The following is a 23,423-nucleotide window of genomic DNA, read 5'->3' as shown; positions in this document are numbered from 1 at the left end:
AGGCTGCCATGGAATACGAAAATGGAACTTGAGTTATGAGTTCTTCTTTTCTTCTTGGCTCTAATCTCTTTATTATCCAAAAGAAATGATTCTACAATAAGGACACATATTCCTTCATTCCAAACAAGTCTTTATGGCTCATGCATAATGTTAATTGTCTCAATTGCCCTCCAACTAAGTGAGATTTACCACTATGCCATTTGGTTAGGTTCTAACTAATCCAGTAACTTCTTATGGTCACACTTGGTATATGTATATTACTACTCATCCAAGTGGAACAAGACTAATGTATCCTTTAATTTATCATTTTACCAATTAATGATAGTTACCGTTGTTGGAGAGTCGGGGTATTACATTGCCATCATACATCTTTGAAATGTCGCAGGAGCGTTACATAATCCGAATGACATTCGTCGGTAGGCAAATGTTCCAAATGGGCAGGTGAAAGTTATCTTCTCTTGGTCGTCAGGATGGATTGGGATTCGGAAGAAACCGGAATAACCGTCTAAGTAATAGAAATGAGAATGTCTAGCTAGGCGTTCTAACATTTGGTCAATGAATGGAAGGGGAAAATGGACTTTTCGAGTGGCTTTATTTAATTTTCTATAGTCTATGCACATTCGCCAACCAGATTCAACTCGCTTGGTTATAGTTTCACCTTTCTCATTTTTGATTATTGTGACTCCTCCTTTCTTAGGTACTACATGAATTGGGCTAACCCATTTACTATCTGATATGGATATATTATTCCAGCTTCTAGAAGTTTTAAAACTTCTTTCCTAACCACTTCGCTCATGATTGGGTTAAGTCTCCTCTGGTGCTCTCTAGAGGTTTTCGAATCTTCCTCAAGCATGATTCGGTGCATACAGACGGATGGACTTATTCCTTTGAGATCAGATATCTTATAGTCTAAAGCTGCTGGATATTTTCTTAGGACTTCTAACAATTTTTCGGTTTGGATCGGTCCTAGGTCAGCATTGACTATCACAGGTCGTTTGAGTTCAGTGTCTAGGAATTCATACCTTAGAATTTTAGGAAGTGTTTTGAGTTCATCAGTTAGTTTATTAGGAGAAGGTGTAGGATTAGGTGTTAATGCTAAACATTCGTTCAAGCTTAAGATTTGGTTTTCTTCGTGCGTGTTATTGTCAAGTGTTTCGATTATAGGGATTTCTAGGATTTCTGGGTTTTCGAGTGGTTCAGTTTTTACTTCTTTGACACATTCGTCAGTGATATCCATGAAACAGCAGGTGTCATATATTGCGGGTGCTTTTAAGAAGTGAGATAGAATAAATTCGATCTTTTCTTCTCCTACTTCGAAAGTTAGCTTCCCATATTTAACATTTATGATTGCACCAGCGGTTGCTAAGAATGGTCTTCCTAGTATGATTAGGATATTAGAATCTTCTTGAATATCCATGATGATAAAATCGGTTGGGATGTAGAATTGACCTACACGCACAGGGATATTTTCTAACATTCTTACAAGATGCTTAATGAGCGGTCGACTAATTGAAGAGACATCCTTGTAGATTTAAGCTCACCTAAGTTTAGTTTTTTACAGGTCGAAAGAGGCATCAAACTAACACTAGCTCCTAAATCGCACAAGGCTTTATCTATAATAGTTTTTCCTATTAAGCAAGGTATGGAGAAACTACCAGGATCTTTTAGTTTGGGAGGCATGTTATTTTGAATGATGGCACTACATTCTGCAGTAAGCGTTACTGTTTCGTTATCCTCGAGTTTCTTTTTATTCGAAAGAATTTCTTAAAGAAACTTAGCATAGGAAGGCATTTGGGTTATAGCTTCTGTGAAAGGTATCTTTATGTTTAATTGTTTCAGAAGTTCTACAAACTTTTTAAATTGCGCTTCAGTTTTAGATTTAGCTAGCCTCTAAGGGTAAGGAATAGGTGGTTTATACGGTGGTGGAGGTACATATAGTTTCTCTTTTTCAGCCTCCACTTCAGTGTTGTTTTCACTTATCTTAACGGGTTGGTCATCAGTTTATGTCTTTTTAGTTTCCTTCGGCTCTTGTTGTGACATGGGTGCGCTTTGAGTTCCAGGATCGATAGGTCCATCGTAGTTCGTTCCACTTTGTAGTGTAATCGCATTCGCATGTCCTTTGGGATTAGGTCGTGGTTGAGCAGGAAATGTGCCAGCAGGGGCAGCAGTAGGTGCTAGTTGTTGAGCTACTTGAGAAATTTGCATTTCGAGCATTTTGTTATGTGTAGCTAAAGCGTCTACTTTGTTTGCTAATTGTTTTAGTTGCTCACTATTGTGGATGTTTTGATTCAGGAAGTCCTTGTTAGTTTGTTGTTGGGAAGCTATAAAGTTTTCCATCGTGATTTCTAGGTTCGACTTCCTAGGGGCATTTGGAGCAGCTACAGGTTCTTTTTGATATCCAGGTGGACAGCAGGTGCTTGTCCATGCGCGTACAACGCATTGTTGTTCTTATACGAAAAGTTAGGATGATTCTTCCATCCAGGGTTGTACGTGTTTGAGTAAGGGTTTCCCTGAGCATAATTCACTTAATCAGGTGGAACACCTGTCAGAAGTTGACATTCAGCAATGACATGTCCAGTTAATCCGCATATCTCGCAGTTAGGAGTTACAGCAGCCGCGGTGGCTGCAGGAGTTATGGTTAAGTTCTCAATCTTTTAAGTCAAGGCGTCTACTTTGGCGTTAATGCGGTCTATACCACTAACTTCGTACATTCCTCCTTTGGTTTGGGATTTTTCTACAACGGTTCGTTCTCCTCCCCATTGGTAATGGTTTTGCGCCATGTTCTCTATGAGGTTATAGGCTTCATCATGAGGTTTGTCCATTAGAGCTCCGCCAGCAGCGGCATTTATAGTCATTTTAATGTCATATATTTGACCACCATAGAAAGTATGGATGATCAGCCATGGCTCTAGTCCATGATGAGGACAAAGTCTCAGCATATCCTTATATCTCTCCCAGGCCTCGAAGGGTGATTCGTTGTCTTTTTGGGTAAATCCGTTGATTTGACCTCTTAGCATAGCGGTTTTGCTAGGCGGGAAATATCTCGCTAAGAAAACTCTCTTCAATTCGTCCCAGGTCATTATGGAGTTAGAGGGTAAGGATTGAAGCCACGCTCTAGCTCTATCTCTCAAGGAGAATGGAAAAAGACATAATCAAATTTCTTCGGGACTGACATTTTTAGCTTTGACAGTGTCAGCATATTGCACGAACACGGATAAATGGGGATTTGGATTGTCTGCAGGGCTTCCAGAGAATTGGTTCTGTTGGACAGCTTGCACCAGCGAAGGTTTTAGTTCAAAGTTGTTTGCCTCAATCGTGAAGGAGCGGCATAGTCTCTAAGAGGACGAGCAGCAGCCATCTCTAACTTCGGAGTTTGTTGATCAGAAAGGATCAATTCCTGAGAAACTGGAATTGGTTCTACTTCGTGAAGATGATGAATTCGACATCTTACGTTAATAAAACGTTCGATTTCGTTAATTCGTTATATTAATTCCCCTCCTTGTAAACGAGTATTTGGCATACAATCGTTCAAAGAAAAGGAAAAGAATTGCCCTAGTCTCTACGGTGTAACAGTGATTTATGATATCAACTTAAATAGTCCCCGGCAACGGCGCCAAAAACTTCATCGCGACTTTACGTGTCTATTACTGATGACTGCAAGTGCACAGTCGTGCCGTGTAGTTTTTAAAGATATCGAATCCACAGGGATTTTGAATCGATCTACCATTATCTAAGGTTACTATGTAAAGCTAAGGATAAGAATACTTGGGGTATTTCTAACGGGAAATTTAAAATCTTAATTCTAAGAATATAATAATAAACGGATATCAGTATGTATTTCGTCTAACTTAGGTGATCCGAAGTTCTATTGTCTATGGTTCTTATTTAATTAAAAATCTCTATTAACTATGTTATTTAAAAGTCCTCCTCTCAAACTCTTGCTCTGTTGATTTAGACTACTATCCTAACTCATAATGTACGCTCTCTCCATTCCATTAGATTCAGAAAAGCTTTTTGAAAATATCACAATTGAAAAAATGCTCATTTCATGAAGAGGTTATTTACTTAAATCTCCTAGTCTTAAACTCTCGCTCTGTTGACTCGGATCATGCTAGTATTCCCTAACGTACGCTCTCACTGTCCCACGTCGGGTTTGAAAACACTTTTTGAAAATAAATAAATTCTAATTAGTTTTAATACGCTCTCATTGTCCTTAAAACTAATGTTCTATGTCTACTATCTAGTTAAAGATCTCAAACTCTCGCTCTATTGATTTTAACCTTTATTAGTTCTAAAATCTCAAACTCTCGCTCTATTGATTTTATAACTTTAGCATATTTAATTACACATAAAACCAGAATGAGTCATTTTTAATAAAACATATTTAAGCCAACTTCTTTCGGATCCCTACGGTTAAATTACTCTACATACCGATATCTTAATTAAATTAGCCAGACATATTGATACGGTTGAACATGCATAAATAAATTTTGTTCATAATATTAAGCATATTAATTGGCATAGAATATATCATGCAATAATAGTTAAAGTGGTAAATAGAAACCTGAATAATGCAAATCTGAATTAAATAAAACTTGAAATCTTCGAGTACTTGAACTTCAACTACAGGTCGGTTGGATCGTTCTTCAGAAATTATTCGGCGTAAATAATAAAAAAAAGGAATAAAAACTAAATCTAACGTAAGGTTAGATCTATTGAAGGTTCACAATGATTTGCGGTGTATAAATTGTTGTGATAAAAGAACAAAAGGGAATTAAATTGCAAAGGAAATAATTTGAAGGCAGAAAATAAAAAATAAAATTAGCAGCTTTTTCTTGCAGAAATTTGGACCCTTTTCATGTACTATTCATGTGGTATTTATAGGTCTAGGTTTGCAACGGGCGTCTCACTTTCCAGTCTCCACGAATGTAGTAGTCTTGGAACTGGGAGAGAATGTAGGAGACGCGCGTCTTCTTAGGAGATAGTGGAGACGGGGGTCTCTCCTCTTGATTCAGTCTTGATGACATTTTGATGACGTGGGAGAGTGAGTGGGAGACGGACGTCTCTACTCATGGACCAAGCCCAAGACGGGCGTCTTTCGTGACATAGTGGGGAGGTTTGTGAGACAGACGTCTCACTTGCTTAAGTGGGCCACGTGCTCACTCCTTTTGGCTGGGCTAGTTGCTCTTTGCAACTCCATTCTTTACTAAAGCTTCACCTCCATTTTTACTTGTCTTTTAAATTGATTTTTCTCTATTTCTTCTTCTTTTGACAAATAGTTCTCAACATGAACATAATACCTGAAACATCGAAAATACCAACATAATATTAAAATAAAGCAATTAAATCGAATAAAAGTACTAGCAATATGTATGTAAATCAAGTTAAATATACTACATAAATTTGTGTTTTCAGTTTAGAAGGGTGTTACAAGGGTTGTTGTTGGTAGGGAGTTTGATACTCTGCATGGTATCGGTATTGGCTTTGATGTTCGGAGGTCTGGTGGAGTTATAACTGAGTTTGGTACAAGCTATATTGGCTTGGTTGGGTTGGCTGGCTTTGTCGGCTTGGTTGACGTTGTTGGCATTGTTGACTTTGTTGGCTTTGTTGGTTGTATTGCTATTGGCGGGGGTCGTTCAAGTGGAACGGGTCAGACACATACATTTCAGGGGTTGTGACCAATATATACCAATCTACATATTCTTCAATTGGATACATTGGGAATGGGGCAACGAGGAACTGGAGAACATGGCGGCGACGATCTGTAACATCCCAAAATTTCTTATTTAATTAATTTAATTAAGTTTTAAATTAATTAATTTGAATTAGCATTTTATTGGAATTATGTTGGGAGAAATAATAAAATGTAGTGTTGGGTCATTGGTGGAGTTAGTAATGTGGGGGTGTTAGTGTGAAGGAGCGAGCCCATTACTAAATTATGTTATGTTTTCATAAAACAAGAAAATAAGAGGAAATTGAGAAATAGAGGAGGTAAACCTAAGAGGGAGAGAAGAAGAACTCATGGGCAAAAGCTATTTTCGCAACTCCTTGGCAGCCTTCACAAAATGGGTCATAACTTCTTGCTCGTAACTCCAAATCAGGTAATTCTCAAAGATTCGGATTCTACACGAAATTTCCTTTGATTTGCTATATTAATTCGTGTCAGGGAGGTTCTCGATGAGGGAGATAAGCGAGTTTGAAGATTGGGAATTCTTGCTGAAAGTGAAGAAAAAGGCTTACGGGTTTGATGGAGAAGAAGGGGAGAAGTCCAGATTCTTGGCTAAGGTAAGGGGGGACTCTTCTGATTAACATCTATTATCGGGTTATGGATAATAGGACTGATATAGATATAGTATTTCATGTCAATTGAGTCGTATGACAGAGTTGGGATTTTGGGGATGTGTGTTAATAATTATCTATTTTGATGAATTCCATGAATTTGATGTTGTATGATGTTTGATGATGCATAATATATGTTATATGTGTGTATGATATATATTGTGTGGCTGTTTTGTGATGGTTGATCAACTTGACCCCTAGGTACATGGTTCGATTCCTGCGGGAGGCAAAAACAATATTTCCTGGGCAGCCGGTAAGCGGACCTAGGGGGGATTATTGATTAAGCTGGTGACATGCTTGGTAGGCCGGAAGCCCTGTGGGGTAAGCGGAAATCCAGGGTGTTACATTAAAAGGCGCCTTTTAATGTAATAGCCCGAGCCTTCGGCGTTCCCGGCATTATTACCTCATGATCTTCTCTACCCCCCTCACTAGTAGAGTTTTTGCCTTCCGTGGGAATCGAACCATGTACCCTGGGGTTCAAGTACATGTTCAATCCATTCCCACTACCACTTGACCAACTAGCTCAATTGGTAGCAGGAATTGCTATGAATATGTACTTAACCCCTAGGTACATGGTTCGATTCCTGCGGGAGGCAAAAACAATATTTCCTGGGCAGCCGGTAAGCGGACCTAGGGGGGATTATTGATTAAGCTGGTGACATGCTTGGTAGGCCGGAAGCCCTGTGGGGTAAGCGGAAATCCAGGGTGTTACATGTCCCAGTGTTGGCGCCGCGAAGGCGTACTTGTTTTCTCGTTTCGTGCCGCGTGCATGTGTTGTGCCGCGAACTGCTTGGCAGAGAGCCAAGGATTTTTGAGACGTTCAGTTGGCGCCGCGAACTAAGTTGGCGCCGCGTGCTGTTAGTGTTTGGAATATTTTAAAAAGTTTAAAGATGCACAACTTTCGAACCGTTGGCCTATTTTAAGTGCCGTTTCGAGCAGGATGAAACTTATGAAATATTCTTTGTGTTATAATAATAAAATGAGCAGCATCTTGAATTTATTTTATCAACATTTGCTTGTTTTGATGTATGATGTGTTGTGGATATATATGATAAGATGTAACGATACAAGCTATGTTTTTTTGGTGACGATGAATCGATTTGTTTTTTTGGTATGATGAATCTTATGAGATAGTTTTGTGATGATGTGAGTATGATGTGAATATCTCGTCTGTTGGATGTATGACGTATTGTTGACATATATGATGAAATGTCACATATATTATGATGTGATGATTTGTTGAGAATTATATGATGATGATTGCTTTGTTTGGAATGATGTGGATACATGTATGTTGTTTCTTATTAATGATGATGATTGATGTGGACACATGTATGTTCTTTAATGATGATGATGATGATTGATTGTATTTGAATGATGCTAATGTATATAAACATACTTTGATGATGATGATGATGAAATGAGTATTTGATGATGTTACTCATAGACTTAATGATGGTATAAGTATGTTCATGTATGTTTGCATTCATTCATATTCATTCGTCAGCAACCTGTCATCATTCTCCGACATGGAACCAAAAGAAGTCGCTGGAACTAAATTTCAAGCACTTTCCTTGGATAAGGAAAAAGGAAAGGAGAAAGCAGCGTCTATTTCTTCCTACAAAGATGCAATCCAAGTTGTGAAGGATGGCAATACCAATGGTTGGGGGCACATTAATATTCCTACCAACAACAAGAACAGAACAGGAGTTGGTTTCTTTCCAACGTCATCAAAAGCTATTCCAGGGATTGAGGTAGTTCTCCCAATTCAAGAAACTTTCCGCAGTGGAGGTTTTCTTCAACCTGTTCAACAAACAGTCAATACCATCGGTACAGAAAATACCGATGAGAATTTTGAAGTGGAATGCATGTCCTACCTTCTCGAGGCAGGATACATCTCCCTATCAGAGTCTGATTCACCTTGCTGTTATCCAACTAAAGGATCTGAAAGTAAGACTCAGCCAAGTAGTGATAAAGTTACTAACAGCTTCACCACCCGAAGTCATGGTTCATCAGAAGAAGTTCCTCCTATCCCCGAAGAAACTTGGGATACATTAGGAGAACCAAGCGGAAAATTCGACTACATGGTGAAATACTCCGCTCCTGAAAGTTCAAAAATCTCTCTTGAAGACATTGTTCCAACTAGATGGAACATTGATTACGAGTACCTCACTCAGCCAAAAGAGATATGCAAACCTTGCTATTCATCATCATCGACTGGTGAAGTCATCATTGAGGATTAAATCCCCAAGTCACCTTCTGAGGCTACGGATCTAGAGTTTACATACCTAGTCAATGCTATCTTGGGAGAAGAGCAAGACCAAAATACAGAAGAGGATGATCTCGAAAGTGTCTCTGACAACGAGTCTCTCCATTCAGAAGATTGGAAGTTTCCTCGAAAGAAAGTCCCACATACTCCACTTGGAAATGGGTATGCTCACACCGCTCAGTCTGCTGAAGTAGAAGAATATCGTCTGAGTGTCGCAAAGACAGTGGTCGGTAAATAAAGACCTACCACAGGCCAACTTAAGCCTAAGGTGCCAGATTACCTAGTGCACAATGGGGTTCGCCACTATTGGACAGCTGTTGAAGTTTCGACTGTTGTTCACACTCCTAAGTAGGAACTTTCACCGTTATTTTTTCCTCTCACCATAGCCCAAGGTGAAGAGATGTTTCATAGGACTTTGCATTTTACTATTTCTTAGGAAAATGTCCATCTTTGCTTCGCCCAAAGCAATAGAGTTTTGTTTTATAGGGTCTTTGTTTCAAGAAATGACTGTCAATAAATAAAAATGTCATTTTGTTCCTTCGTTAGTTTTTCCCTTTTCTTTTTTCGGAAATTGGTAATCCTAAAAAACACCCTAAAAAACATCAAAATATTCCATTAACTGCATACACCGAGTCTTCTATCGTTGTCTAAATAAAATCATCACACATATGCAGATTAATCATAAAACACCCCGTTGAAACGTGCGATCGTATGACTTCTCCAAGCTTTGGGTTTCCTGTATTCGAGGCAGAGGAAGAAGAAGACGAAGAAATATCAAAGGAAATTTCACGGTTACTTCAACAAACGGAAGAGGCCATTCAGCCATATAATGAGCCTCTAGAGATCATTAACCTTGGTTCCGATGGAAACAAAAAAGAGGTTAAGATTGGAGCTTCGCTCAATTCAGAGATCAGAGAGAGTTTGATACAACTACTCAAAGAATTCTCAGATGTCTTCGCTTGGTCTTATTAGGATATGCCAGGGTTGGATACCAGTATAGTGGAGCATCATTTACCATTAAAAGCAGAGTGCCCTCTGGTCAAGCAAAAATTAAGAAGGACTCATCTGGAGATGGCCATGAAAATCAAAGAGGAAGTTCAAAAGCAAATCAACGCTGGTTTCCTCGTCACTTCAAAATACCCTCAGTGGTTAGCTAACATTGTTCCCGTTCCTAAGAAAGACGAAAAAGTCCGCATGTGCGTCGACTACAGAGATTTGAACAGAGCTAGCCCTAAGGATGATTTTTCTTTACCACATATTGACATGTTGGTTGACAGTACAGCAAAATCCAAAGTTTTCTCATTCATGGACGGATTTTCAGGATACAACCAAATCAAAATGGCACCTGAAGACATGGAGAAAACAACTTTCATTACCCCCTGGGCATGTTCTGCTACCGCATTATGCCTTTTGGACTAAAGAACGCAGGGGCAACATATCAAAGAGCCATGACTACACTTTTCCACGACATGATGCATAAGGAAGTGGAAGTCTATGTGGATGACATGATTGCCAAATCAGAAAATGAGAAAGATCATATACAGAATCTGATAAAGTTATTTCAACGCTTACGGAAGTTTCAGCTTCGCCTGAACCCCAACAAGTGTACCTTTGGTGTCTACTCAGGAAAACTCCTTGGTTTCATCGTCAGCAAACGAGGAAATGAAGTAGATCCAGACAAAGTCAAGGCAATTCAAGAAATGCCTTCACCCAGAACCGAGAAACAAGTTAGAGGATTTCTTGGACGTCTGAATTACATCTCGAGATTCATATATCTCATGACTGCAACTTGTGCTCCAATTTTCAAACTTCTACGGAAAAATCAAAGTTGCGTCTGGACAGACAATTGTCAAAAAGCGTTCGACAACATTAAGGAATATCTGCTCGAACCACCTATCCTGTCTCCTCCAGTGGAAGGAAGATCTTTGATAATGTACTTAACCGTCTTAGAAGATTCCATGGATTGTGTCTCGGACAGCAAGACGAAACAAAGAGAAAAGAGCATGCCATCTACTACCCGAGCAAGAAATTCACTGACTGTGAATCCCGTTACTCCATGCTGGAGAAAACCTGTTGTGCTTTGGCCTGGGCTGCCAAGCGTCTCCGCCAGTACATGATTCGACATACTACTTGTTTGATCTCTCATATGGATCCAATCAAGTACATCTTTGAAAAGCCTTCCTTGACTGGGGGAATTGCCCGTTGGCAGATGTTGTTATCAGAATATGACATTGAGTATCACGCTCAGAAAGCTGTGAAAGGAAGTATCCTAGCTGAGCACCTGGCTCACCACCCACTCAATGGTCATGAATCAACCAGTTTTGACTTTCCAGACGAGGACGTCATGTACCTCAAGATGAAAGATTATGACGAGCCACTACCAGACGAAGGACCTGAGATAGGATCCCAGTGGGGCTTGATCTTTGACGGAGCTGTCAATGCTTATGGACGAGGAATTGGGGCAATCATTGTTACCCCTTGAGGTACCCATACTCCATTTACTGCTATATTAACTTTCAAATGCACAAACAATGAGGCCGAATATGAAGCTTGCATCATGGGTCTCGAAGAAGCCGTGGATCTAAGAATCAAACACTTGGATGTATACAGAGATTCTGCTTTGGTCATCAATCAAATCAAAGGAGAATGGGAAACACGCCAACCAGGGCTAATTCCTTACAAAGATTATGCGAGAAGATTGTTACCATTCTTCGACAAGGTAGATTTTCATCACATTCCTCGTGAAGAAAATAACTTGGCTGATGCATTAGCCACACTCTCTTCCATGATTAGGATAAATCATTGGAATGATGTTCCTCGGATCGATGTTATGCGCCTGGATAGGCCCGCTCATGTTTTCACAGTAGAACTTTCTTCAAAGGCAAGATTAACCTCTTGGGACGTCAAAGAAAGATAGAAAAACTTTGAGAAAGTTAGCTGGCAGATTCTTCCTGAATGAAGATGTTCTGTACAAGAGAAATTTCGACATGGTTCTGCTCAGATGCGTTGACAGAAAAGAAGCAGAAACACTCATGAGAGAAATACATGAAGTTTCCTTTGGTACTCACACCAATGGACACACCATGACAAGGAAAATACTGAGAGCAGGATATTATTGGCTGACGATGGAGTCAGATTGCTACCAGTATGCAAAGAGGTGTCACAAATTCCAGATCTACGCCGATAGAATTCATGTGCCACCATCTCTCCTCAACATACTCTCTCCCCCTTGGCCTTTCTCCATGTAGGTAATCGACATGATCGGAATGATCGAGCCGAAAGCGTCCAACGGACATCGCTTCATCTTGGTAGCCATAGACTATTTCACCAAGTGGGTTGAAGCAGCTTCATATGCAAACGTCACAAGACAAGTTATTGTCAGGTTTATCAAGAATCACATCATCTGTCGCTACGGTATTCTTAGCAGGATAATCACTGACAATGGGTCAAATTTGAACAACAAAATGATGAAGGAGCTTTGTGAAGAATTCAAGATTGAACATCACAACTCATCTCCTTACAAACCAAAGATGAATGGAGCTGTAGAAGCAGCTAACAAAAATATCAAGAAAATCATTCAGAAAATGGTCATCACTTACAAAGATTGGCATGAAATGCTCCCGTTTGCTCTTCATGGTTACCGTACATCTGTACGTACTTGTGGACCTCCGATTTTTTTTTAATACCGGGCCATACCTCTGATCTGTAGAGATACGTGAACTGACTCTTTTTTGTCGCTTAATGCTTTCGCATTTTTTGAAAATATCACAGAGTCGCCACCGACCTTTTATTTTATCCAATTAAGGAAAGGTTTATAAAAGAAACAGAAAAAAGACCTTTAAGAAATTCTGGGTAAGGGGGTAGGTTATACAAAGGGAAGGTGTTAGCACCCTTTGTATCCATGGTTATCCATGGGCTCTTAAGTTTGCTTAGCTCACTTGTTTTTCGATCACTTTTCAATTGCTCTGAAATTGCTCATATGTGGTTTCAAATACCTTTGTAATTTGAATTTTGTAATGATCCGTGTGTGGATGTATACAAAATGCTTGTTTATCTTTCGAAAGATGTTTTGAAAAGAACGTTAACTTTGTAATAACCCGTGTTTGGATGTATACAAAGTATTGTTTTTTTTGAAAGTTTTGAAAAAAATCAACAGTGTATGAGAATTTTGTTTGTTTTGATTTGAGCAAGCAAACTAGGAGGTCTACCCTGAGTTGTAAGGTCTTTATCATATTTCCTTTAAAAATCTATCCTTTCACCGGATATAAAAGCAAGGTTCGATTTTGTACTCAAAACAGTGGAATTTTGACTTTGATTTTGAAAGGAATGAGAAGGGATTACCTGAAGAGGTGCAAGTGTGATTGTGATTGGATTCAGATATTTATCTTTGAAGTTAGTGATCTAACGGTTCAATTTTATCTTTGACATACACGCAGTTTATATTTGCTGGAAATTAAAGTGCGGAAATGTAAAGTGCGGAAAGTAAATCTACGCTATTACATCGATTGTGCGGGAAATGTAAACTAGCCTATTTACATGAAATTGACATCCTATACATTTATCTAGGAATTCTAAATTGCAAGAAACATAAAAGGCATGTTTTTGGATTTTTTATGATTTATTTTAATTATAATTAATGCATAATTAATTAAATTAAAATGAAGAAAAAAGATGAAAATAGATTTAAACCTAGAAATTAAGTTTAAAATATGTACAAAATATTTGTTAATTAATTTTAAAACAAAACTAATTTTTTTGGAATTTTTGGAAATTGATTTGAAATTGATTTAAGTTAATTAAAACATAATTATGCAAATAATTATACAAATAATTAAAACTTAAAAAGAAAATTATTCAAAATATGTACAAAATTAGTTTATAATATATAAATAATATTTAACACAAAGAACAATTTTTTTTATGATTTTTTGATTGGTTAGAATAATTAAAAAGCCAATATATAAATATATACTAATTAATTATGCAAAATATTGAAATTATGAAGAAAAATAAAATATTTTTATTTCAGAAAATAATATATTATTTTAGAAGTCTAAAAATATTTTTTGTGTATTTTTTGGATTTTTAAAACTATTTTAAATTAATTTAACAAAGAAATTAAAATAAAATAGAAAATAAAATAGAAAATAAAAGGATACTGATCCTGTGTGGTAATCAGTGAGGGAGCATGGTGGGGAAGAGTGATCTGGCGCGTTGGATCATTCATTAAATGAGATCAGATGGTCCAGAAATTGAGGCACGTGGTGATCAGTACACCTGCAAAGCACAGAATCAGAGATAAATTTAAAAACACGCGCGCGCTTCTGGACCAATGAGGGGGAGACACCTCATCGTCTTCAACCTTCAGACAAGGCCTTTTACAGCGCTTTTGTAAAAAAGCGCTATTGTAAGTGAACCCTAAATCTGCAAAATAACGAATAGGGTCAAACAAGCATAGAAATCAGGCGCGATGGTACCATTGGATTCGTCTTGTTCCACTGAATGTAACCCTGCCCTTAATTTGTTTTAATTTTGGCCCTAATGAAGAACCCTAATTTTGAGCTAAGTAAACCCTAAAATGGTATATGCTACAAACAACCATTAAAGTCCAATTGAAGCTCCAGAAACGACCAGAGCTTCAAACCAAACACAATTATGCATCTACATCTTGTTAAATGTGCGTGAATGATGAGATATAAGTTGGTTTTAGTTTGAACAAACCGTGGCTTTATATAGCTCGATTCAGTGAAGTTTATGACTTGGAAATGATTGGAATTGTTTCAGTAATGCTTGAGGAAAGTGTTTAAGTGTTTAGTTTGTATTGAAAATGGATTAAACTCAGAATTCGAATTTTGAATTTCCTTGAAATTTTTAAAGTGTTACAAGCATGGTACAAGCATAAGCATAGCTCTGAATTCGTGTCTCTCTTGTTGCTGAACTAAGATAGCTTATTTATAAGCTATGTGTGCTTATAATTGAAGCTAATATGTGCCTTAGTTGCCTTTGTTGAAACTTTGCATTTTTTAATATAAAAAAGCTTGAATTCTTGACCAAGTCATCTTGCCTTCAATGCACCTGCCTTGTCCTTCAATTCTCTGCAGAAAGATGAAGATTCTTTGAGGTGAGTCATGCTTGGAAGTTAAGCTACCATTATCCATGCATTTTCCTTTTAATTTTAATCTTAAAATAAGATAAAATCATGCAAAAATGGATAAAAAAAGGTATGGGCTTAGTCTTGGTCGTGGTAGGCCCATTATAACATGGAAGTGATGTTTGAATGCTGAAAACTTGGCCCCATTTGGAAAAAATGCAATTTTGAACAATGTTGATTTCATGTATTTTTCCAAAATTTAGCCAACTTCAACAAGGTGTAAATCCCTCAATTTTTGTCATATGAAGGAGTTCTTGCACTTTTTGGAAACCTCAAAGAGTCCTCTAACCAATGTCTTTGGTCTCATGTCAAAATGATTTTTGAAGCTCCTTGTGTGTCCTTTTGAAAAAAGTGTCTTTTTATTGACTTTGAAAATGACCTGTAATGTCTTTGATCATATTTTTCAAATGGTGAATCCAATGACCATGGGATCAATGGCATTTGAAAGATAATTGAATTTCCTTCAAAACAAGCTTTGGTTTGAATTTTTTGGATGAAGGATGAGAGAGTTATGATCAGTCAAAGTTGAGTTGACTTTTCAGGCAAAAACCCTAATTTTGAATCTTAGGGTTTTGTTGATTTTTGATCTTTCCTTGATGAATTATGATCATCCAATGATCAAATGATGAATCCTTTGACAAAATATGGACTTTGACAAAAAATTTCATTTTTGACTGTCTGTTGACTTTTTTGGTCAAACGGGTCGTCTGTTGACTGTTTGAGCTGCTGACGGTGCGTCTGAATGAATTGAAGTTTGAAAATTTGTATGATGGTACTTTGAGATATATGGATGTGTATGAAATCCATTTGAGCTCTCAAAAACTTGTTGCTCCTGTAAAAACAAGAAAAACCCTGATTAGGGACTGTTTGTGTAGGAGACAGTTAAGCGTACCTGATTTTTGTGCAGTGCTGAGTTTCTGCTAATCGCGTGATATTCAGAAGACTTCTAACACAAAAATCTTGGAAATTTGAATTGTGAAAGATTGATTTGATTGATGGTACAAAACACTGTGAATTGTACTGCCAGCAGTTTGGCTGTCAACTGACTGTCCAGGTATTGACGTAGCAGTTAGAGTGAAAAATCAACAGTCAAAGTTAATTTTCTTTTTTGTTGTTTTTTGTTTTTGTTTTATGTAAAAAAATGAAAGTTTATTTACATGACTTGTTAGAAAAACACAGACATAATAAATAACTAATATTTACGGTATGCGGGCAAAATTACCGATAATAACCCTGAAAATCATTTAATGCACAGAAATAGGAATATTTGACTGGCAGAAAACACACAAAATATTATCTTAGTAATTAAGCAATATTATGACAAATAGTACAACATTTAATACTGACAGTACAAATATCACATACTATATTGAACAGTACGACGAATAAACGGTACATTTAAGAAATAAGAAATACGGCAAATTTTAAGAATGACGATTAATAACCCATGCTATGAACAATAACATGTAGATGATTGGGAGTGCAACCATTGCAGGTCCACACTCTTCAGGACTATGTAGGCAGAAGAAAGTCATGATCACCGTAGCAATGGTGATGACTGTAAGAAACAGTGTCTCTATCCACTTTGCCATTCTTGTCAGGGAAGAAGAGAAAGGATGGATTATGAAGTAGAAATTTGAGAGATGAATTAGAATTTGATGTGAGATTTTATGAAAGAAAATGAGAGGTATTTATAGAATGGAAAGAAGGATAGAGACGTTGGGGAATGATGTGATTCCGTACAAAAGGAAAATTTGAGTGAAAGTAAGATTTGAAAGAAAGTGTATGATAGTGTTGGAAAAAAGAGAGATTTGATTTTTGAAAAAGAGATTTGAAAAGATTTTTGCAAATAATGGAATATAGTACAAAAATTAGTGGGAAACAAAAGATAATAATAATCTACTTGTTACCAGTACAGTCTGAGTTTCCTGATTCTGCGCCTGCAAAAAGATTTAACTCTGTACCAATTGTGTCAGTACCATTTATCTGTAAATAAATAAATAGCATGTGTGAAGTAATACACAGTATTTGGTGTTTGCGTAAGAATAAATTCAACTGCAAGCCAAATTACTGTATAAGAAAAATTCTAAAAGCTAAGTATTTCATATGTCAGGATATTTGTTGAAATAAAAATCCATGATTATATGAGACCCTTAATTTTCAGATTGGAGTTTCCTTGAAAAATATGTGGGCAAATTTTGGGGTATAACAGTACTTCAACTGGAGCAACTCCTTTCTCCCTTGTATATGGCATGGAGGCAGTCCTACCCATAGAGGTTGAGATCCCATCAATGAGAGTCTTGATGGAGGCAAAACTAACAGAAGCCGAGTGGTGTCAAAACAGATTCGATGAGTTGAACTTAATCGAAGAAAAGCGCATGACAGCTTTATGCCACGGACAGCTATATCAACAAAGAATGAAGAAAGCTTTCGACAAAAAGGTTAGACCTCGCGCAATCAAAGAAGGCGACCTTGTACTAAAAAAGATTCAATCTTTTCCCACATATTCGAGAGGAAAATGGACTCCCAATTATGACGGCCCATACGTTGTCAAGAGAGCTTTCTCGAGAGGAGCCTTAATACTCACGACTATGGATGGAGAAGAATTCACCCGTCCTGTGAACGTCGACGCAGTCAAGAAATACTTCGCCTAAATAAACAAAAGAACATCTCGCTAAATTGAAAACTCACAAAGAGCAACTTAGGCAAAAAAGAGCGTCTCGGTGAATCGAAAACCCGAAAGGGAGATTCAGGCAAAAGTTAGAGACATAAAAAAAATATAATCAATCCCGGTAGACTTAAAACCCGAAAGGGGTAGTTTACGCAAAAGTTAGGGATATATGGCAAGTAACTGTGTTCAGGATAAACTTGATCATTCGAAAATCCAGAGCGGAGTATTCATCATCAGTAGGTCATCTTCTACGAAGCACGAATACAGCACAACTCAGAGTGGAAGGGAAAGATAATGGTCGTCGCGTTTCATCGTAGCCCTTTTCCCGAAAATTACCAATTTCCAACTTTGTAAATACTCCATGCAATCAAGCATTTGGTTGATTACCATTCCGTAAATAATAATTCGAGCCTTGTGCCTTTTCTTTGCAATCAAGTCTTATTCAGTTTCTTAAAATGAATTTTAAGTTTAAATAGTCATTTTCATGAAACAAAACGTTTTCATAAAATAAAATGAATTTACTTGCAAGATAAAGGTGAAATTTCTTTCTAAGGTTTACCATACAATAAGAAGAATGCAAACAGTTGCTCCGAGAACGGTTGAGACTCCGGGAACCAAAATTTCCCCATGAGATCGCTTTGCGAACATCTCCCGATGACGGATCTTCACTTCAATTCATATCACTCAAAACAGCGGGCAATTGGTAGCCAGTTATCCCCAACGGAGTGCAGAATGCAAGAAGAAGACATCTTCCGATCAACAAAGATTCAAGTCGTATCTCAGGATTTCACATCCGCGACAATTCTATTCACATTCACTTTACATTTCATAATCATCATATTCATGCATACTTTTCACATCATAATTGCATAGTTAGCATAGTCTAGTTAGGCTTTGATCATGTTAGTGCCCGAGTCACTGAGGCATATACTCGAGTTTCCCCTGCAAGTCGTGAAAGAACTTTCTTGTTCACTTTGAGAAATCCCTAGCGAGTCAACAGATGGTAAACTCCCTCAAAGAGATAGTTTGTTCACTCTCAAGCAAAGTCGACAATAGATATCTTGTTCAAATAAGATAGTTTGTTCACTTTTGGAAATTCCCCAACCGAGATTCTCCTGCAGAGCGATACTCACCAATCTTCTTCAAATAAGAAAGTTTGTTCTACATTGGAATTCCTCACGGAAACAGCGAACAGAGTTTTTATCCAAATAATTCTGATTCCCCGGCAGAGTTGACGAATGAAGAGTTCTCTTCCTAGAAGATGTTTTAACAAATCCCCAGCGGATCAACCAAAGATGGTCCTCCTTCAGAAAACAGCTCATCCACTTTCAAGAAAAGTCATTAGCCCCTCAAAAGGACGCAAGATTGTATGATATTCCTTCGAAGCTGCCGAGTTGAAAGAAAGTATGATGAAGTTTCTTAGTTACCATCAAAAGATAATCTCTCCGACAAAGCACTAATGAGAGATATGATGAGGGAACGAACATTTGGAAATTTTCTCTTTATCTGAGATATTGTCCAAATTATAACTGAGACCAGTTCCGCGATACAGACATCCGGATCGAGGGGAGGTTATCACAACTGAGACCAGTTTCGAGATACAGACATCCGAAACGAGGGGAGGTTGTTTACATCATTATAACTGAGACCAATTCCGCGATACAGACATCCGGATCGAGGGGAGGTTATCACAACTGAGACCAGTTTCGAGATACAGACATCCGAAACGAGGGGAGGTTGTTTACATATTATAACTGAGACCAGTTCCGGGATACAAACATCCGAATCGAAGGGAGGTTATCACAATTGAGACCAGTTTCGAGATACAGACATTTGAAACGAGGGGAGGTTGTTTACATAGTTATAACTGAGACCAGTTTCGCGATACAGACATCCAGATCGAGGGGAGGTTATCACAACTAAGACCAGTTTCGAGATACAAACATCCGAAACGAGGGGAGGTTGTTTACATCATCATAACCGAGACCAGTTTTGAGATACAGACATCCGAAATGAGGGGAGGTTGCTTACCTTTTTCTAAATATCGACACTTAGTTAAAGAAGATGGATTGCGCATGTTACATTGCCATCCATGCACCAGAATCCGCATAACATATTTTCTACAGGAGTTTGTCTCCCTATCCCCCACGGAGTGCGACAACAGGATCAAGTCCCGCACAGGGATTTCATTATCAATGCAACATCTCAAGGACACCCAAAATTCGGGCACTCTTTGGTATTTAAGTCTCTTTCACTCAGAAGAGATCGAGATATCAATATCTCTCCCTCCAATTGAAAGAAACTTAAATAGGAGCATCTATCATACCCTAATTTTGACCCCCCTGAGATGTCACACCTCCAAACTTTTCATCAAGTTAAAACAAATGCTCAGAGCAGTCATTTATTACCCTGATACTTAGTCGAGGGTGCTCAGGAACAACAGAGCTCAGGAAAAAGATCAATCAATAGAAGGATTAGTCTCCAGTACAATCATAGGACTCAAAAACTTCATTTTTATTCACCAATGATTGATTAGACACCCATCACCTGGACTCAGGTTTGCTTACTTCACTAGTCTAGGGTTTTGAGCCCATCAAGGACTAAAATCAGGGATCACATTTGGGAAACCCTAGAAAGCCCCAGCGCATCACTCAAAGGCTTCAATCATCTTCAATTAGTTCATATGACAATATCCATAAGGCATTACACATCAATTCAAGGTCTACAGTCATCAATTTCATCTGGTCGACAATTAGGGTTTTTGACCTAATTCACCAAGATAGTTGACTTTTAATCAGGACATGAATCCAAAACTCAAAGCATGACTCAAGAGCTTCTATTACCTCAATATAATCCATTCACATCATTCATTTGAGGAGGAGAGTTTGATTCATCACAAAAGTCCAAGATTTCACTTCATCTAGAAAAAGTCAACTATACAAGATCACCTTTGACTTTTAGGATTTTTGGCCAAAACATGACTTTTTAAGATCAATATCATCAATATATGATTATTAAAGTCATTTGGCAAAAGAAATTCAAGAAAATTCACCAGGGAGCAAAAAGTCAGGAATTAGGGTTTTTGAGGGTATTTTGGGAACTCAAAATTTTGCTTACACACTAAAAAATCTCCCAAAATGAAAGTTGTAGATCTTGAAAAATAAAACAACATCTTACAAGACACTTTTTTTCAAGGAATCAATCATTTAGGAGATTTGTGAATTTTGAAGTTTTAGGTCATAAAAACTTAGAAAAATTCTAAGTGTTTTTAACCCAGTTTTCTTCCAACTTTAGGCCCATTTTTCACAAATTTCCCAAATGATTCTGAAGAAACCCCAAACTAATGAATTGAAGTAGATGTTTAGGGCTTTCCAAATTGTGCTCAACCTTCTCCAAATTCATTTTGAGCTAGGAGTTATGCTTGTTCAAAGTTGGCCTCATGAAGTGAAATTATAGGTCATGTACAATTTGGAACTTTGCAATTTTGTGCATATTGTAGCGGGGAAAATCTGATATCGAAGCCATGGGATTGACTCGAATCAATATTTCGTTTGAAATCGCCACCGCGCTTTATTTTTTCAAAGGAAAAGGGAAAAGAACGTAAAACCCAAAGTTTTGTTTTTTTTTTAAAAAAAACAAGAAAAGAGATCTCAGGTTCGGGTGTTGATTATACAAGGGGAAGGTTTTAAGAACCCCTCATATCTGTGGTACTCCACAGGAACCTTTTTGAAAATCTATGTGTGTGTGCTAAAAAGGAGTTTGTTTTATTTTTAAAATAAGCTCGGCAAGACGTTAAGCCTTGTGCCTACATACCTCCTCGGTGCAATGGAGAAGTCAGAGCTAATGTAGTTCCGCTTTAAAGGGAAAACATTTTAAAAATGAATAAACACTTTATCGTCGTTGGAGAGAAATACTCAGCCATTGATCTCGAGCATGAGAACAAACAAGTTCTTTGCATCACTAATGAAAGAAGGGCTCCAACTCGGATAAAATCGACGAGTATGCCACTAGCTCTCTCACGCGGAAAAGATCTCATTATATCAATCAATTTCAAAATCGTGAGGTATAACCACTCGTTTCGACAATTAACAGTGTCTAAACTTTTTGAAGAAAAAGGCCACTAATGGGCAAAATATATTTTTTAAAGAAAAGGTTTTAAAAAGGTTGCAAACATAAGAATGTTTTGGAAAAAGGGAGAAGATTTTGAAAATTTAAGAATGGGAGGAGATGAAGAGGCTATCCTATTGCGTAAAATAAAAGCTAAGGAAAGAAACGGTCTAACCGAAATAAGAAGCCAACACTTGACATTGTGAGTCAAGGTAGATTTCCTATCCTTTGGAATATCAATACTAAACCAACATTATCACTTGGGGATCCAGATGAAATTATTATCTTAGCACCACTTTGCATTAAGCACATTAAAATTCTGACGAAAATCGGGCAGAGTAACGGCTGTTTTCGGGTAAAATCCTTATATAAATGCCTTGGAATTAACCATCAAGGGCTTTCAAGGAAATACCTGCACACATAAACAGACAACAATCCAATGCCAGACAGACAGAATAACAACAGAGTAATAACAAAATAAGGGTCCAGAGGCACTAAGTCCATAAGTCCGAATCTCCAAAATGCTAGGGATAGTAACCAATAGTCCAAAAGAGAGCCTTAAGTGTTTTTTAGATTTTTTGTTGTTTATTAGTGTTTTAGCATAAAAGTAAAGTATGGTCCAAGTGGACAAAGAGAAAATGGCGGAAACATAAACATATGTCCAAATGGACAAAGGAAAAATAGCGGAAGGTAAATATGATGAAATGATAAAATAAAGCGATAAAGCGAGAAATATAAAGAGCGGTATAATAAATTGCAAAAATTAAAGTCAATTGTTAGATGTTAAAGATAACCATCTTGAAACTTGTCAAGTATGTTATCAAAGTTAGTAAGAAAGATCGATGGGGAGTGAAGGATGTTCTCGGATTTAAATTCAATGGAACTTTATCAGAAGCTTGATAAAATCATAGCGACTACACGATAAAATTCCATAAGTCATAAATCAACCACATACAATTCTCTTCCATGTTTGATCTTTTTGATTCGGGACACGAAATATTGCGCTATGTTAAGCAGATCGCCAAGTGATTTATGTAGAAATCACCCTACAACGAGGCCGGTCAAAACTTTATGTGCTAATGCATGCGGGAGAAATGATATGTAGATCATTCTCCGAAAGCAATACTGCACGAAAAGAAAATAGGTAACGATCTAGTCTTTACCAAGAATCCATAAGAATTCTCAAGGCGTTAAGACTTTCATCGATCAAAAGAAAAAAGGAGAAGAAGAATAAAATCATAAAAGATAATCAACTCACACTATCATTAATATCATTCATCTAATATTATGGATTTGGTCATTTCAAACCTATCAACATCCTAGATCCAATGATATTAATGAAATGGAGGAAGAAGGAAGCGAAAACAAGCATAAAAAAGGCAAAAAAAGCATTCTGCCACACTAGAAATCGATTTACCTCTGTAGTAAATCGATTTCCTGAGTGCAGAGTTCAATTCTGGCGCAAAAAACAGAGTGGAAATCGATTTCCCTCTGTAGGAAATCGATTTCCTGCGCACAGTTTTCAAAAAAACAGCATTATGAACTTTGAAACTTGATTTAGGCAAACATACAAACACCTTATGATCACATATCCATTGGAGCACGAGTTTTCCATCAAATCACCATCAAATAGGACCAATATAGCATCAAAGATGCATTGAACACAAGCAACAAAGAATCACATTATGGTAGATGGAAAAGGATGATGAAAATTACCAATTCTTGAACAAAACTTAGATCCACTTCAACAATCACCAACACAAATCTTGATCTCTCAACAATTGAAGAAAAAGAGTGAAATGAAAGGTGGCTTAGCTCAAAGTTTGTGAGGTTCAAGGTGTGACTCACAAACTTTATGAAAGAATAAAGAGCTTTGGTGAATTTGG

At 37.4% G+C, this 23,423-nt stretch overlaps 1 non-coding gene across 1 annotated transcript; it reads left to right on the top strand.

Moving 5' to 3' along the window:
- Positions 1-2,910: 2,910 nt before the first annotated feature.
- On the top strand, positions 2,911-3,017 carry LOC131642152 (small nucleolar RNA R71). The gene has a single exon (XR_009295800.1). It is a non-coding gene; the product is annotated as a small nucleolar RNA R71 (small nucleolar RNA).
- The last annotated feature ends 20,406 nt before the right edge of the window (positions 3,018-23,423 follow it).

The sequence above is a fragment of the Vicia villosa genome, unplaced genomic scaffold (assembly GCF_029867415.1).
Source record: "Vicia villosa cultivar HV-30 ecotype Madison, WI unplaced genomic scaffold, Vvil1.0 ctg.004570F_1_1, whole genome shotgun sequence".
NCBI classification, from domain to species: domain Eukaryota; kingdom Viridiplantae; phylum Streptophyta; class Magnoliopsida; order Fabales; family Fabaceae; genus Vicia; species Vicia villosa.
This window is presented reverse-complemented; position numbering and strand designations above follow the sequence as displayed.